Raw genomic sequence first — 19,234 nt, 5'->3', positions numbered from 1 at the left:
AAATGTACTGACACTAATTTAACGTAGAGACGAGATTGCAGTTTAATAATGCTTACTGCACTGTTGATGTCTTTCTCAGGCTTAGAATCATTTATGAATAATAAAAAAAAAATACTATTGATTTTGCTCTGCTGGGTCATACTTTAGGTTGTTGTTTAACCCTGCTCAATCCTGATCCAGCAGACCTATCTTCAAAGACATTCCAGGTGTGACATTCTCCACCTGTTTTTTTTCTTTTTCTTTTTTTTTTTGTTTGTCAGGTATATATATATATATATGGATACATTTAGTATTGACTATCGGGAAAAAAAGAGTTATGACTTGCTTGAAGATCCTCTGCACCTACGGGTGAAACTAAGAGTAGCAAAAGACTGACTCAACCAAAATTATATATGTGTGTGTGTGTATGTGTATATATAATATATATATATATATATATATAATATATATATATATTATAATATATATATATATATATATATATATATATGTATATATATATATATATATATATATAATATATATATATATATATATATATATATATGAGTGCTGTGCTTACCAACCACATGGTTCTGTGTTCAGTCCCACTGCATTGCACCTTGGGCAAGTGTCTTCTACTATAGCCTCAGGCCAACCAAAGCCTTGTGAGTGGATTTGGTAGATGGAAACTGAAAGAAGCCGTCGTATACATATATATATATATATATATATGTATATGTGTGTGTGTATATGTTTTTGTGTCTGTGTTCTCCTCCCCCCCTACATCGAATTAGTCTGGGGTCGATTTGCTCGACTAAAGGCGGTGCTCCAGCATGGCTGCAGTCAAATGACTGAAACAAGTAAAAGAATATCATCATCATCATCATCATCACCATCATTTTTATATAATTTGTTTCCTTGCTTGCAGGGGCTGCATTTCTTTGTCATTCCCTTTATCATGTTCAGTTTCTCAAGATCAAGTTTTCATCACTTCTTTTCCATGCCCCCTCTTCTGCAGGTTCCTTCCACTTGGGTTGTTTGGGGCCTCTTTACCCAACTGTCATCCTTCATATGCATCGCACGTCCATCCTGGTCCAGTCATCTCTCCCTTGCACACAACATCTGATTCCACTTTATACCCCGTCTTTCTCTCAGCTCATTTGTGCTTTGTCGTTCATGCACGCTAAACATTGCTCATCCAGCAGAGCATGCCCAGCTCTTTTCTTTCTAGCCTTTACACATCCCCCCTACATCTCGTGCCCATGTTTTGCAACCATGCATCATCGCACATCACACAATCCCCCCTTTTATTGGGGGGGGGGGAGAATCCCTTTCTTTGCCAGCAGATGTTATAACATGTGTGGTGTGTGTGTATGTGCATGTGTGTTTGTGTGTGTATCTATGTGTGCATGTGTGTGTGTGTGTTTGTGTATGTATGTATGCACATATATTTATGTACATATTCATATATGTGTATATATACACACATACACACACATATACATATATATACACATATATGTATGTGTGTATTTGTATGCATGTATGTATATATGTATGTATGCACATATATTTATGTACATATACATATGTGTATATATACACACATGCACACACACAGACACACACATACACATATATATATATATACATGCATATATATATGTGTGTATTTGTGTGCATGTATGTATATATATGTGTGTGTGTGTGTGTGTGTGTATCTATGTGTATGTGTACATGTATGTATTCACATATATTTATGTACATATATATATATCTATATATATATATATATATACATATATATATATATATTTATTTATTCATATACATACACACACACATGCACACTTACATATATATGTATGTATGTGTGTGTTTGTGTGCATGTTTGTGTATGTTTGTGCATGCGTGCATGTGGTGACGGTGATCAAGTTGTTTGATGTCTATTGAACATGCTATATGACATCAGTGGTGTAAAAGCATCAGTTAGAATCTGTATTACGTTCATTAATATTCCTTCCTTTCAAATCTTGTAAACTAAACTTAACGTTCTTGAATTTCCTTCTTCCTCTCTGTCAAATAAGGATTAACCCTGATAGAAATGGAAAAGAAGAGAAACACACAAACACACGGCAACAACAACAATAATAACTATAATGATAGGGGTTTTTTTTTTTTTGGTGTTGTTTTATTTTTATTTTTTTTTTTTTTAGTAATAATTAACTTTGCCAAAGATTATTGACTGCAGTAGAAAAGTAAAAAGAAAAAAAATTAATGATTTCTTAACCAACAACAACAACAACAACTATTGTAGATGATAATAATAATGATAATAATAATAATGATGATGGTGTAGATGATGATGATAATGATACAACAAACGGAAAATCACAAAGATTATTATAAACCATATCCTTCTTCTCAGACGTTGTTCTGTGTTGTTTTTGTTTTGTTTTGTTTTGTTTTGTTTGTTTGGGTTTTTTTTTTATATATTGCAATAACTAAATTCCGCTGTGACTGGGAAGATTAATAATATCGCAGTAATTCAGAAGTGATTGAAGGAGACGAATGAGTAGAAGAAAAAGTAGTGGCAGGAATAGGAGATGAGATGGCAGATGAAGGAGACGAGGAATGAAGAATAACAACATTGGCATCAATAATGATAAAAGGACAAAGAAAAATAATACAAAAATTGAAGGAAGAGGGTGATATTATTTTTTTTTTTTTTTAAATAAAGAATAACAATAATTATAATAATTGCTAAAGCAGTATCTAAAGATAGTATAATAATAATAATATAATAATAATAATAATAATAATAATAATAATAATAATGATAATAATAATTAATAATAATAATAATGATGATGATGATGATAATGGTTTCAATCTCAGTGGAATTTGAACTCAGTACATAAAAGACAGATGAAATGCCATTAAGTATTTTGCCTGGCATAATTTCTGCAAGCTTGTCGCCTTAATAATAATAATAATATAATAATAATAATAATAATAATAATAATAATCCTTTCTACTATAGGCACAAGGCCTGAAATTTTGGGAGAGGGGTTAAGTTGATTAAATTGATGCCAGTACTCCAATGGTACTTAATTTATCAACCCTGAAAGGATGAAAGGCAAAGTTGACCTTGGCAGAATTTGAGCTTAGAACGTAGCGACAGACAAAATACCGCTAAACATTTCACCCGGTGTGCTAACGATTCTTATGTCTTTATTGCCCACAAGGAGCTAAACATAGAGGAGACAAACAAGGACAGACAAAGGGATTAAGTCAATTACATCAACTCCAGTGCGTTAACTGGTACTTAATTTATTGACCCCGACAGGATGAAAGGCAAAGTCGACCTCGGTGGAATTTGAACTCAGAACGTAACGGTAGACAAAATACTGCTAAGCATTTCGCCTGGTATCTAATGATTCTGCCAGTTTGCCCCCTTAATAAAATGATAATAATGGTTTCTAATTTAAGCACAAGGTCAGCAATTTTAAGGAGAGATGATTAATCATAGACTGGTACTTTATTTAATCAACCCTGAAAGGTTGAAAGGCAATAATAATAGTAATAATAAAAGGCTGAAAGCCATCAACCCCAGTACTTGGCTGATACTTTATTTTATTGACTCCTGAAAGTTGACATTGGCAGGATTTCAATGTAAAGGGACATAACTAAATACTACAAGGAAATCTCTCCAGCTCATTAATGATTCTGGAATCCACTGGCTAGATAACGACTTCTTTTATTTATCACAGGAGCTCAAAATGTTAGGGGGAATATGAAGAATGAAATACAAGAAAAATGGATTTACATTAAGTAAAAAGGATAAATGATCAATAACAATAAAATAAGAGCAAGAAAGTGTCCACAAAATGGTAAGGCAACCACATATATTTGGGATACCCCATTTAAAACCCCTGGTTATCCTGATACACCTACGGCAAATGCCTTCTCCTAGTTCTTGCTTCCAGCCTTCAACTCCACAGAGTGAGTCCATTAAACCATGCTTATTTCACAATTCATACCCACCTTTTATGGAATTTACTTGGAGGTATCACTTCTCTCACTACCATCACCTTATCAATTGGTACTTGAAGAAGTTGGCAAGGGCTTGGCCTGAAAGGGAAGAGTTCTGGCTTCAAACCTTTCAATTTCCTTCACTGTAGCTGCGAAACAGGAGAAGTCTACCTACTCTTCTGTGGGTTGATTTTCACTATAGACCAGCTAATACCAGATTCGTGCTTCACATGATAATAGCTGTTGTACATAAACCCCAAATCAGTAATGTACAGACACTGGACAAGTGTGTATTAGGTACTATTGTCACTCTTTGGGCATCTCCTGCAGAAAAAAAAAAAAACGCTAATCAAACTATCTGCATTGATGTCTAGAATTGTTCACAGGCCATAAAGTTGGGAGAAAGGAACAGCTGATTATATTGTTCCATCCCCTCAGTGTACTTAACTTCTATTTTGTTTTTATTATTGGCACAAGCCCTGAAATTTTAGAGGGAGAGGGGAAGTCAATTGCATCAGCCCCCAACGCTTGATTGGTACTTATTTTTATCAATCTTGAAAGGATAAAAAGCACAGTCAACCTTAGCAGAATTTGAACTCAGAGCACATAGACAGAGGAAATGCCATATGAAGAAGACAGAAAACGTTTGGAAAAAAAAAGAACTGTGGACGCCTGTTGACAATAATGACTGTGGAAGTAGTGGTGAAGATTTGGTAATGGCAGTGCTGTTAATGGGGGATAGTGGTAGGATGTGGTGAAAGATGAGGTAGTTAGGATAGTGGTGCTGCTGTTTGTAGCTTATGATGGGTGGTGGGGAGGTGCTGCTAGTGGAGGATGGTTTTGTTGGTGGTGATGGTGGCGTTTGAGTGTTGTTTGCAGTTGATTGTAATGGTGGTGGTAGCAGTGCTGCTAGTGGTGATAGCAGTGCTAGTGCTGGTGTCAGTACTCATGGTGGTGGTGGTAGTGGGGTGGCTTGTTGTTGTTGGTGGTGGTGGTGGCAGTGGTGGTGGTAGCAGTGCTGGTAGTGGTGATTGCAGTGTTAGTGCTGGTGTCAGTACTCATGGTGGTGGTGGTAGTGGGGTAGCTTGTTGTTGTTGTTGGTGGCAGTGGTGGTGGTGGTGGTGGTGGTGGTGGCGGTGGTGGTGGGGTGGTGGTGGTGGGGTGGTGGTGGTGCTAGTGGCAGTGCAGTGGTAGAAATCAACAATATCGCTGATATTTTATCAACAAAGATTAACCTTAATCTTCCACCCACCCACCCACCCCACAGCACACCTCATCATCCCTTTCAGTATCTTCAGGTTTCCAGCTTCCCAGCTTCATTCAGCTTACCATCTTTGACTCTTCGGTAAACATTTCATCATGATGGAATCAGTTCAGTCTTTGTACTGATTTCCTCGTCAATCCATTTTCGTTTTGTTTTTGTTTTTTTTTTATTTTTGGTTGTTATTTTTTGGTTCTGTTTCTGTTAGACTTTTTAATGCATTTTGAATTATCGTTTGGCAGATTAGGAAGACACTACACACATACAATACACACACATATAAATATATATACACACATACAATACACATATATATATATATACACACATACATATACACAGGAATTTATGAATATGTATATGTGTGTGTGTGTGTGTGTTCATAGATGTATGTATGCACATAAAAATATGTATATTCTATGCATTTATGTGTTTACTTTTATATGTATGTATAAATGCACACACACATGCACACATGCATACAGAATGATTATTTGTACTTGTATTTTTCACACCACTCTTGCCCCTATACACTGATAAAGCATGGTATGTTTTAAGTGTGCACCTATATATATATATATATATATATATATATATATATAGGAGATAAAAAAAAAATATATGCATACATACAAACATATATGTACGTACCTACATCTACATGTATATATACATGCATATATAAATAATTATACGGAAGTACAGGACATCAAATAAGACGTAGAACAGAAAAAGCCAAAAACAAAAAACAAGAAAACGGAAAACGAAAACCAAATACAGGACAGGTTACACAAGGACAAAACCCCCGTCATCAGCTGTCGCTAGAGGAGTCAGGCATGTTTCGAAGGCATAACAGAACACTAATCCATAGGCCTTCCTGCGAGAAGAATTAAAATAAAATTTCAAGCAGCGGGGCACAATGAGTACGAACACAAACAGACGTAACAATAAGACTGCAAATTAAAATACATGTACAAAAACAAACACAAGAGGACGAACGAAAAAAGCCTGTTTTTCTGGCATAGACAAACAATAAAACTGCAAAAATAAAAATACATGTACAAAAAGTACAATTAGTTACAAAACGAGAAAATAACAAGAATACTATACAGGAAATTACACCACACAAGGGCACGAACGAAGAAGCCTTTTGATGGCAAGGACGAAAGTGTAGTAGCAGCGCGTGAGGAGGCAGTCTTTTCAATAGTGGTAACCACGTGTAAAGGAATTTGTTTTATAGGCAAGGAACACAGAGGGAAGGAGGGGGGGACACGCGGATATATATTTGCATATGTGTGTGTGTGTGCGTATACATGAGTGTTCGTGCATAAATATATACTTGTGATTGTCATACTCCTATAAAATGCACATATACCTCACCTACATGTATATGCTTATATATACATGCACAGTAAGCATGCATACATATGCTTGGCACATGCATGTGAGCTTACAAGAGAATCACTCCATGTTTAATCAACCTGCTAGAAATAGCAGCCAAATCTACCTTGCTCACATCCTTGTGTCTTCCATAAAAGAAAGGGCATGATGGATGTTGCTGGAATCCCTTTGATTATAATCAGATCTGTAATTATGGGTCTGCTGGATGCTTGGATTGACATAAGGCTTAACACCAAAAATATACAACACACAAATGACATATCCAAATGCACATATACACACAGTTTTACATATAAAGATATATACAGGCACACATATATTCAACACAAACATAGATGCATGCTCTCTACAATGTTGTTTAGAAGAGAATTTGAACTCAATTCCAACGCATGTCAGTGAAGAATGTAAACACTGCCAAGAAAACTGACAAGCTGGTGCTTTCAAACAAAAATTCCCTACAGTATTTGTTCAAGTTGCACAGACACTATCACTGATGATTGATCCATTAAAAACACATGACCAATGATGTTGTTATTCACAAAAACCACACCACACACACACACACACACACACACACACACACACACACACACACACACACGCACACACATCACTCCATTGTAGGTGACAATGTTTATCCCCAAGACACATCTGATGATCAAGCAGATCTGTCATCAAATGCAGTCCGGTTATGACCAACCTGTATTTATTCAGAGAAAGTGCATTGAGAATTACATTATTCAGTGTGTCCCACCCCATTTAATATGATAGCATGTGAGTCAAGGGAAAGTTAACTGCTATTTCTAGCAGTTTGAGTGATCATATAGAGCAGTGGTTCTCAACTGGGGTCCATACAGACCTTGGAAATTCATATAAGATTTTGTTGTTAAAATTGATATGCAATAAATTGGTTATATTTCTATAAAACACAAAATATTTAAACAATTCTTTTATACAATTCCTAATAATATTTGATTATAAAAATAAAATATGATTTTTTTAAACATGGGGGCCCAGTAGAGTAGAACAGGAATCAAAGGGATCCATAGACAAAAGTGGTTGAGAATCACTGCTGTAGAGGCTCTTTCAATGGCTGAAAGTATATATTTCTTTACTACCCACAAGGGGCTAAACACAGAGGGGACAAACAAGGACAGACAAATGGATTAAGTCGATTACATCGACCCCAGTGCATAACTGGTACTTAATTTATCGACTCCAAAAGGATGAAAGGCAAAGTCGACCTCAGCAGAATTTGAACTCAGAACGTAGCAGCAGACAAAATATGGCTACGCATTTTGCCTGGTGTGCTAACATTTCTGCCAGCTCGCTGCCTTGGCTGAAAGAATAGCAGTTAACAGTATATTGTGTAATGTAGTAGTTAATGTTGTATAATATATAGTGTGGTACCTGTGAGTGTATAGTTTGGTAGTTAGGAATATGTATGGTAGTATGATTATGTGGTAGCTAATAGTATGATGTATTAGTTTTAGATGTGAAGTACAGTAATTACAAAAATGTTGCGTAGGGTGCTTGTTTCATGTGTATTATGGCAGTTATATGTTTGTGCCATGTGTATTATGTATAGAATAGTGTTTTAATTATGTGTATGTAGTGTGGTAGTTGTGTGTGTATTGTGTAATGTGGTAGTTATGTATATGTTATGTAGTAGGTGTATGTTATGTGTAGTGTAGTGGTTGTATCGTATGAGTAATGTTGAAGTTATATGGTAGTTGTGTGTTGTGAGGTAGTTATGTATATATTGTATAGTGTGGTAGTTGTCCATATGTTGTGTGTGCTGTGGTAGTTATACAGTAATTATAAATACATAGTATACACTGCAGCATTTAGAAATTTATATATTTTCTTAAAATCAGGTATTTTTGCACCTGCTTCCTCTATATAATGCCATCCAACTGTGAAGGTGGTGTAACACTTGTAGACTTTATTTTTGTTGTTTTATATACTGAAAGTAACACACAACTTCTATATTATTAGTGAAAGTAATTATGTACTTTATAAATAATTTAATTCTCATTTTTGGCGAAACTCCCAAAGGATTCAAGATCAGTAATTTATTATGTAAATATAAGTTGGTTTACAACTTCATAACTTCCTTTTATTTTCTTCTTGTTTTTTTTTTTGTTTTGTTTTTTTTTTTAATTATTTTTCCCATGCTAGGATGAGTTTGTCGGATGTGAGTTTACTAAATTTAGGTATTTGCATACAATTTGTTTGAATATCTGTTTTTAAACAGTCACATGACTCCTCTTGATGTTTAAATATCAGACATGAACTGTCTGGCTGTAGTACTTGCAAACAGCTTAGACATTAGACAAAAGCTAAAAGATCTGAAGCTCAAATCCACTGCAGATGTCTTGTTGGATAATTAGAGAAGTGCACATTTAATGTGGTTTTGTCTCATGTCACATAGCTTTTAATAATATGCTCCAGTATGACTGCAGTTTAATGATTGGAATGTGCAAGAGGATAAAAGAATCAGTCATGTATCATCATCATCATCATGATCCTTTAACATCCGTTTTCCATGCTTGCTGGCATAGGTTGGATGGCATGACGGGAACTAACAAGGCTATAGACCACACCAGGTTCCATAGTCTGTTTTGACTTGGTTTCAGTGACTGGATGCCCTTCCTAATGCCAACCACTCCACAGAATGCACTGGGTGCTTTTTTTCTGTTGCACCATCACCAGTGCTTTGCATTACATATCTCTGTCCTTAGTCATCTCCTTTGTAAGGTTCAGGGTTTTAAAAAACAAGACTGACTTTAATTTGCAATCCTCATTTGTTTCTTAAAATTATTGCTGTCGTACTCATTACTACCCTAGTTAAATGCTCCCGTAACTAAGGCAGCATTCCACTGGGGTAGGGATTTTTTTTTGTTTAAAACCTGATAGACCTGTGGCATAACTGATACACTCTATAGACAATGAGTGTCAGTGTGTTTCATGTCTAAACACTCTTCATTTTTGATGTTTTGAAAGACAGTTCACAATTTTGATTGCTTGAAAACATAATCAAATGATGTAAAAAAAAAAAAAGGCATTGTTTTCTTTGGATTTGGTACAAGAACAATTGTTGTGTACCTTCCATTTTTGTTCCACTCTGCAAGTGAACTGTGCCCAAAATAGACCTGTAGCATGGGGTTAGCTGATCAAACACTTGGTTTTCAGTTACAGATCCGCCACTCTGGATATTCATTCTTTGTATTTCTTTTATTGAGGACAACCCTAACAGGGTGACTCTAGATTTGGTGTATGCTCCTCTCATGTCCAGTAGGTTCTTGTAGTCATTAATTGGTGACCACAACAAGACATGGTAGTATAATGTTTCAGAATTGACTTACTTCTGCTATATATATATATATATTATATATATATATATATATATATATATATATATATACAGAGAGAGAGAGAGAGAGAGTGGGAGAGAGACAGACAGACGGACTTGTCTGAGGAAACTGTGGCTGGGTGTTATTATTAGCAGATCAAACAGTCATGTAGAAGTTCTCTCATTAACTGAAAGACAATTGTTGTGGTGGGGGGGGGGTCAGGAGTGGAGAAGATAGTCAATTAAATTAGTTACAGTATGAAATTAGTTTTTATTTTATCCACCCCCTCCCCACCAGCAAGATCCAGCCATGGTTACCTACCTTGCTCACAAGTTCCATGTATTCGCGGTAGTAAATGGTGATGTTTGAACACATGACAGTCTGGTGACTAGTCCAGTACCATAACCTTACTATTAGGTTTCAACACTTGCTTATAAAATAATCTATTTTGGGGTAGAATTTGGAGTATTAGTTTCCTGCTCCTACTACTGAGTAGATAACTAATAAGATTAATGGCTATAGGCTATGGAAAGTCATTTTCAATTATTTCACAATGGTTTCTCTTACATATTTTTTGTTCTTAACATCTAATCTTTATTAAACTCTCAATTGTAATTATTAATTGGCATTTCCTGCTATGTGGAGGTATGTGGCATAGTGGTTAGGGTGTTAGGGCTCATCATCCTGAGATTATGAGTCTGATTCCTGACCAGGTGGCATCGTATTTGTCCTTGAGCAAGACACTTCATTTCATGTTGCGTCAATCCACTCAGCTGAAAGTGAGTACCTACTGAGTACTGGTACAGCCATCTCACTTCTCTTACCCCAGCCATCACATCTTAGATGTTCCAGTGGGTCAAATTGGTGAGAGGACCAAAGGGTTGTATATGTCTGTCCATGACTATATAGACACCTGAAATAATTTATGAAAAGATATTTTCCCAAGTAATGCTCACTATGATTCTTTATTTCCTACTGTAGGTGCAAGGCTGTGTGGTAAGAGGTTTTGAGCAAGTGTCTTTCGCTATAGCCCCGGGCTAACCAAAGCTTTATGAATGGATTTGGTAGATAGAAACTAAAAGAAGTCCATCTCTCTGTCTCTCTCTCTCTCTCTCTCTCTCTCACACACACACACACACATTTATATTGTGTAGTGAGGCTTATTATGTGGTAAGGCTTCAGCAAGTAGAATAGCACTCGATCAGCAAGAGAGTAAAGATAATGTCATAATAAAAACCCTAAGTCTTCTAAAATTCAGTTACCCAGGGTTTTGTTGCCAAAACAGTAATTTATTTCATTATTTTTCAAGCTGAGAACAAGACTGTTTGTCAGTTGCTTTTTAAAGCAGATCACATTGGAATAGGGAATGCTCATAAGAAAGAAGACAGAAAGAAAAGCACTGGGCAAGATAACCAATGTTACAATAAACAAGTGTCCGAAAAAAGTGTAAAGAAGATATTAATGCTTTACAATGTGTTCAGTGGCCTATTTTTAAATTCCACCAAGATGTATTTCTTAAAATGAAGACATGAAGAAAAACCTAATTTCTGGAATTTACATTGTTGTTGAGGTTCTCAAATTCTTCGAGAGATATAGTTTTTCAAGAGAACACATTAAACATCTTTTTGACCTGTTGATATAGGATTTGGTTTTGGAAAGGATTTTCCATTTGGCATTGTATTTAATCCCTTTGTTTTTAAGTTTCCTGATTGAAGCCAAAAGGGTAGTTGAATGCCTCTTATGATGTCTAAAAGTTGAAAGATGGTTGTTCAAGATTTGTTGTTTTCGTTATAACATATGTATATATGTAGGTATATGTGTGGGTGAGTGTGTGTGTTTGTGTCTCCTTGTCTTGTCATCGTGAGATTGTTGTAAATGATTGTCACTGTAACATAAGCAGTTTCATTCATTTCCACTATTCAGTGAGACCATATCTGGTCATAGGGAAATATTTACCTTACTTGGAAATAGATAAGAGTTGGTGACAGAATGAGCATCTAGCCATAGAAAATCTGCTACAATAAATTTCATCCATCACATAGAAGCATGGAAATGTGGATGTCAAATGGATGGTGGTGGTGTCTGTAATTAATTAGTCTAGTGATTAAGTCCCATTTCTCTAATGTCAGATGGTTGCAGACAATGACTTTCTTTGGATCAGTAACCAGCTTTTCCCAAATAACTTTACTTGTGGATGAAACAGAACATTGTTTTTTGATTTCTAGCTCAGTGAGGAATGGAGATAATACCCAGGACCTTCAAAGGCCCTCTGAGACTGGGTGAGATCAGTACAATTTATGTTCAGTTTGGCAGTATCTATGACATTTACTGTCCCTCTGAGACTGATGATATTGATGTGGCTTATGTTCAGTTTGAGTATCTGTAAGCCAACACCTGCAGGGAAAATGTCGATGGTGTAGGAAGGTTGAGGTGGTGGGGTTACAAAGGATGATGTTCTAGAGAGGAAAGATTTAGCATGGTGATTAGTGGAAATGCCAATCAAGCTGATTTTATCAGTGGCAGTAAGCAGTCAGTAAGTTTAGAAGAGCAGTGACTGGTATACCCCTTGGAGGCAGGGGAAAGAAAAACAAAGAGAGAGAGAGAGGGGTGGAGATACAATGATGGACAAGTAGTTGTATTTATTTGGTAAATATAGTTCTAAATGCTTGAGTAGTTGAATAGTATTTATGGTCCACTTTAATCCTTTTGCTGCCATATTCCTGTGGAAATGCTTTGCCTCCATTAATTTTGAAAACAATGAAGAATTTAGTAAAATATTTTGTTATTTTTATCCCTTTTGTTACCAATACACCTGGGAAAACCCTAGGTTCTATGACATAAACTTTCTGTTTCCAAATGGTTTGAATTATAATCTTCCATCAAAATTTTATGCTAAATTGTTTTTCTGACCCCAACTTACTAATTAGAAAGTTATTTTACTAAATTCATTATTTTAAAAAATATCTATTTCTAAAAAACAAAAGCAGCATATGCTAACAGAAATCATCATCATTTAGCGTCCGCTTTCCATGCTAGCATGGGTTGGACAGTTCAACTGGGGTCTGGGAGGCCAGAAGGCTGCACCAGGCCCAGTCTGATCTGGCAATGTTTCTACGGCTGGATGCCCTTCCTAACGCCAACCACTCCGTGAGTGTAGTGGGTGCTTTTTACGTGCCACCGGCACAGGTGCCAGACGGGGCTGGCAAACGGCCATGGTCAGATGGTGCTTTTTACATGCCACTGGCACGGGGGCCAGGCGAGGCTGGCAACGGCCACGATCGGATGGGGCCACTATAGTAACAAAAGTGTTTGAAGCAGAAATTAACAAGGAATTTTGATAGAAAGTTTTAAGTTAGATCACTTTAAAACAGTAAGTTTGTATCATAGAACTATTGGTGGTCTTAAGTGGATTGGTATCAAAAAGGATTAACGAGTACTCGTGCTATATACAGGATCAGCAATGGTTCAGGATCAAATGATTTTCTACTACTATAAAGGCAAATCAAAGTTTATGTTGGAATCTTGGCTTTGAAATGTATGTGTAATGACCATGAAGTACCATCAAGAATGGCATGGCTTGAAATTTATATGAAGTTGTAAAGTATGATGGTGTTAGCTGTGCGTTGCTCATGAGTTGTAACTAGTACTTTTATCCAGCTTCCAGAAGTGAAAGTTATAAATCATGACTCCTTGTATTCTGATAATTAAATCTTCCTTCCATAACGTTGTCATGTTGTTCATTTTCAGTTCCATCTTCAAACCTCCTTGCTACTTCAAATCATACTCTTGCCACTGGGTGTTGGAATTGCCTTTCTGTATGAAAGCTGTTTGGAAGACATTTAGAATAAACTGTTTCTGCTTTAGCTATTGATCAGTGCAGCAGCATATACCTGCATGCACATGTGTGTGTGTGTGTGTGTGTGTGTGTGTGTGTACACATATATTTATTATTTCTTACAAGAGCAGAATTGACAATGACTTCAAAGTCACTATCAACAATCTTCTTCTTAAAGAATAATTAACATGTTATTTTAAATTTGACACAAGTCAGTAAGCTGGCGGAATTGTTAGCATGCCAGACTTAATGCTTAGCAGTATTACATCTATCTTTACATTCTGAGTTCAAATTCTACCAAGCTCAAATTTGCCTTTCATCCTTTCGGGGTTGGTAAAACAAGTACCAGTCAAGTACCTGGATAATGTAATCAACTTCCCCTCTCCCCTCAAAAACTGCTGACTCAGCACCAAAATTTGAAACCATTATAACTCCGCATAAAAGCAAACATTAATATATATATATATATATATATATAAATATATATATAAATATATATATATATATATATATATATATATATATATATATATATATATATATATATATACATATATATATATATATATATGTAGAGAGAGAGAGAGAGAGAGATAGATGGATGGACAGACGGATGGACGGACGGACGGTCGGACAAATAGGCAGATAGATAGATAGATACATATATTTTTTGGGCCTAACAGAAGGGATTTTATTTCATTTAAGAGGAAAACAGAATATCGATGTTGTATATAGTTTTAAATATATGTATGCATATTTGTATGTTTCTATGTACATATATACAGGGTGCGATGGGTAAATTGTCACCATTTTATATTTTTAATTTCGTGCATACACATTGCTTGTTTTTGATTTTGGCGACTACACAGTATAGTAAGGTCAGTTGGGCACTGTCTGTGAGAAAAACAGTACCATGACGGAATTCACACTGCCAGAAATTTGGAAATGACATGCTGTACTGCTTGGCATTCATACTGGAACTTCCGATATGAATATTTCAAAGTGTTTACATGTCAATCTGAGGACATGTATCAAGACTGATAAATATCAAACATGTAGTTATGGTGTCTGGAGTGATCACTAATGATTGTGACATTATACCTCCATTCATTTTCCCACATGGCCTTAGACTCAACACGGAGTCCTACATCAAGTGCCTGGAGGAGGTAATGCTTCCATGAGTCAAGAGGGTGGCTGCTGGAAAACCCTATGTCTAGCAACAGGACTCTGCACTATGCCACATAAGCAGGAGAACCCAGTCATGACTGTCAGACAATTTCTGCAACCATATCACCCCTAACATTTGGCCACCTAACTCCCCAGACTGCAACCCCCTTGATTATTATGTGGGGGTGTAGTTGAGCAAGAGACCAACAAAACCCCTTGTAACACCAATGATGAACTGAAGTGCCTGAGAGTTTATCTTGGCTTTATATAGTTTCTGTTGGATTAAAGTCTTCCTTAGGTGTGTAGGGTTGAGTGGGGTGGTAATTAGGTTTTAGGGTGGATTGTTATGACTAGGTGTTTTGGGGAAATTTTCATTGATTAAATTTGGGGTTATGTTATTGTTTAGAATTCATTCATGTATGTAGAGCTTTGTAAGCAAGTGTGTCCCTTTGTTAGGTAGGCCCTGGATATGTTTGTATTTAGCTGTTTTTCGTCTTATTGGATTTAATCCTTTGCTCTGGCAATGTAAAGGTCAAAGGTACAAAGTCCAGTATTTAGAACCTTAATAACTGAGTGTGTCAACATTTTGTAATGGAATTTTTTATATACACACTTTATCTATATCATCATCATCATAATCATCATCATTTAGCTTCTTTCTTCCATTCTAGCATGTGTTAGATAGTTCAACAGGATCCAATGAGCTATATATATAATATAATATGATATGATATGATATTATATAATATGATATAATATAATATACAATTTATATGTATACAGTTATACTTAATGTGTATATATGTGTATATATATATATAGGTATATATATATACACACACACACACATATATATAAACATATACATATATATATACATTATATATACATACTTTAGATATATATATAGTTACTCTGTGTGTGTGTATATATATATATATATATATATATATATATATATATATCTTCAGACAATGACTAACTTATACCAGCCACAAATCAATAAGTTGCCATTAATATATACTACAACTATGTTAGCTCCATCTCAAAGCTTGTTTTATTCGGTTCACAGATGTAAAGATGTCATTTTTGAAATCATCCTTTCTTCTTGTTTTGGTAACATCAGAAACAATGGTGATGATGGGGATGACGAGGATGATGATGATGATGATGATGACGATGCCGACGATGATGCCAGTGACAAACACTTCACAAACTTCTTCACTCTTGAGACTCTGAAAAACTACTACTACTACTACTACTACCACTACTACTACTACCTCCACCACTACCACCACAGCTGCTGCTACTGCTGCTGAAGCTTATCTTCCTTCTTCACTTCATCCTTCCTCCCACCCATGCTCTTAGCTTTCTGTTACTTTCATTTCACTTTGAGTTTCCTTTTTTGTATGTGCTGTCATTTCTTGCTCCCTCTCTTCCCCACTGTCAATATTTCCTCCTCTTTTCTCTTCAACACTCACCCACCCAACTAATCTCACCCCACCCCATACCTTTATTGATTTATTCGTTGATTTCATGAAATCTGCCCCAACTCTGACTTCACCATCAAAAGGCAATCACAATGTTGTTAATGTTGTTATTTAGCCTATATCAGCCATAATGGAGCAGACCTGTAATCAGAGCCCTTCCAACCATGACCCCTCTAGTTTTGTCCCTATGCACTGTACAACCAGGGCCACATTATGCAAATATGCTCTTCCTTTCTTTTAACCCTTTAGAATTCAGGTTATTCTGTCAAATGTAATGCGTATTTATCATGCATTATTTTGTAGCTTTGAGATTTTGATTATGTGATTGCTTAATTTTAGAATGACATTGTAGGGTTGGTGTGAGGGGCCAGATCTAGCTGATTTAAACATAAAACAGGAAGAATTTAGGGCCATATATTGCCAATTTAAATACTAAAGGATTAAAACTTTTGGCATTAATTGGAAGATTTGACTGCTATCTCTAGCCATTGAGTGCCTATATAGGCATGGGGCACCTTTTTCAAAAAGTGGGCTGCATGAGACATGCATGGCTCATTATCAGGTTTGTCACACTATTACAAAAATTCAAGGTAATTTTTCATTAGGTGTGCCCGTCAGTAAACCCTGTGGGCCACATGTTACCCCTTATGGATATAGAGGATTTCTTGTTTGTTTATGGCAGAGGTGGGGGTGTTGTTGTTTAGCTACTTGTCGGCCCGTGATTGTGTAGGCTTATGATCAATGGTAATTCAACAATGGCCATCTCATCTTTTTTTGATGTGTCCTCTCTTTTTTTTTTAATAAGACAGTTGGATATAATTGAAAGAATATCTGACTGGCTGTTATTTTTTTGTATTTTGACTGAGAACATAGAGGCTGCCTTGTTGATTCCTGGAGAATGCTATGTTATATATCGGAATATCAAATTGGATAAGGAAGAAGTTTTACGATGAAGTTTGTGTACTGCCATGGTAACGACAATGTTGATGGGAGGAATGTACCAGTAGCAGCAGCGGTGGTGGTGGTGGTGGTGGCGGTGGTGGCGGTGGTGGTGGTGGTTGTTGTGGTGGTGGTGGTGGCGGTGGTGGTGGCAGCAGCGGCGGTAGTGGTGGTGGTGGTAGTGGTGGTGGTAATGGTAGCAGCATTGATGAGGATTGTGGTGGTTGTAATATTAATGGTTACGGTTGCTGCAAAAGTGGTGGTGGTAGTGGTGGCAGCAGGGAAGTTTGGCAAGGAAGCTGGTGATGACACTGGTGGTGGTGATGACAACGATGATGTTTGTTTGATGATTGTGTTGATAGCAGTGACATTAGATAATTATATTAAAGAGCAGAATGTATTTAGTGATTATAAACAACATCTGTGGATGATAGCATTCCCAGCTATTGATGAGAATGATGATGGTGGTGGTGATGGCGGCGGTGATGGTGGTGGTCATGGTGGCGGCGGCGGAGGTGGTGGTGGCCATGTTGGGAGAGGGGGGTAGAAGCAGCAGTAGTAACAGCATGGAAGGAAGGGAGGGAGGGAGGGAGGAAAGTGGTGGATGGAAGAATCGAATCCATAGAGTGCTTGATTAAATGCATGCAGTGTTTAGTTACATGTCTTGAAGTTCTCAGTTCAAATACTGCCAAGTTCAACTTTGCCCTTCATCCTTCTGGAATCAGTAGAATAAAACCCCAGTCAAGTGCTGGAGTTAATTTAATCCTGATGTATCAGAAATAATCATTGTTGTTGTTGCTAGTATGGGGGATTGACAAAATTGTTCTGGCTTTTTTTTTTTTTTTTTGCTCTGAATTCAAACACTGTTGGAATCAAATTTACCTTTCATCCTTCTGTGTTTGATAAAATAAAACCCCAGTCAACTACTGGGGTGCACCAAATATACTGTCCCCTACATGCCAAATTTCTCACCTTGTGCACATGACAGAACTTATTATTATCGTTATTATTAGGCCTTGCACCTAAAGTAGAAAGGATTATTATTATTATTATTATTATTATTATTATTATTATTATTATTATTATTATTATTATTCCTCTGAGGTCAACTTTACTTTTCATCCTTTTGGGGTCAATTAAATAGGTACTAGTTGAATTCAAGGGTTGCTGTAATTAACTTACCCATATCCTGAAATTGCTGGCCTTGTGCCAAAATTTGAAACCATTAGTAAGATGGCAAGCTGGCTGAATTGTTAGCACACTAAACAAAATACTTTGTAGTACTTCTTCCAGCTCTACATTCAAAGTTCAAAATCTACCTCGGTCAACTTTGCTTTCATCCCTTCGGGGTTGATGAAATAAACACCAGTTGGGCACTGAGACTGATGTAATCTACTCGCTCCCTCTTCTTAAATTTCAGATCTCATGCCTATAGAAGAAATGATTATTGTTGATTGATTGATTAATTGATTGACAGAATTGTCAGAATATCAGATAAAATGCCTTACAAAATTTCTTCAAACTCTTTATGTCCTATGTTCAAGTCTCACTAAAATCACTTTGCTTTTCATCAGATACTTGGGTTGGTGGGATCGACTAACTCCTTGCCATTGAAATTGCTGGTTTTGTGCCTTAAATAGAAACTATTATTGTTATCATTATTTTCTTTAGCATTTTCTTTCAATTCTGTTTCTATTTCTTGCCAAGTGTCTTCCTGACACCTAGGGCAGAGAAACGTACTGTATTCATTGGTAGGCCATTAAAACAA

At 36.3% G+C, this 19,234-nt stretch overlaps 1 protein-coding gene and 1 long non-coding RNA gene across 2 annotated transcripts in view; both read left to right on the top strand.

Moving 5' to 3' along the window:
• LOC118766345 overlaps positions 1-11,289 on the top strand; it is a 17,247-nt gene extending 5,958 nt beyond the window's left edge. The window contains exon 3 of the long non-coding RNA XR_005002281.1: positions 11,211-11,289. This is a non-coding gene — a long non-coding RNA (uncharacterized LOC118766345). The remainder of the gene's footprint in view (positions 1-11,210) is intronic.
• The window catches only part of LOC115219688 (putative uncharacterized protein DDB_G0277255), a 526,870-nt gene that overhangs the window by 420,493 nt on the left and 87,143 nt on the right, over positions 1-19,234 (top strand). The window lies entirely within an intron of this gene.

The sequence above is a fragment of the Octopus sinensis genome, linkage group LG15, assembly GCF_006345805.1.
Source record: "Octopus sinensis linkage group LG15, ASM634580v1, whole genome shotgun sequence".
Lineage (NCBI taxonomy): Eukaryota > Metazoa > Mollusca > Cephalopoda > Octopoda > Octopodidae > Octopus > Octopus sinensis.
Note: the sequence above shows the minus strand (reverse complement) of the source record. Positions and strands in the feature narration are given on the sequence as shown.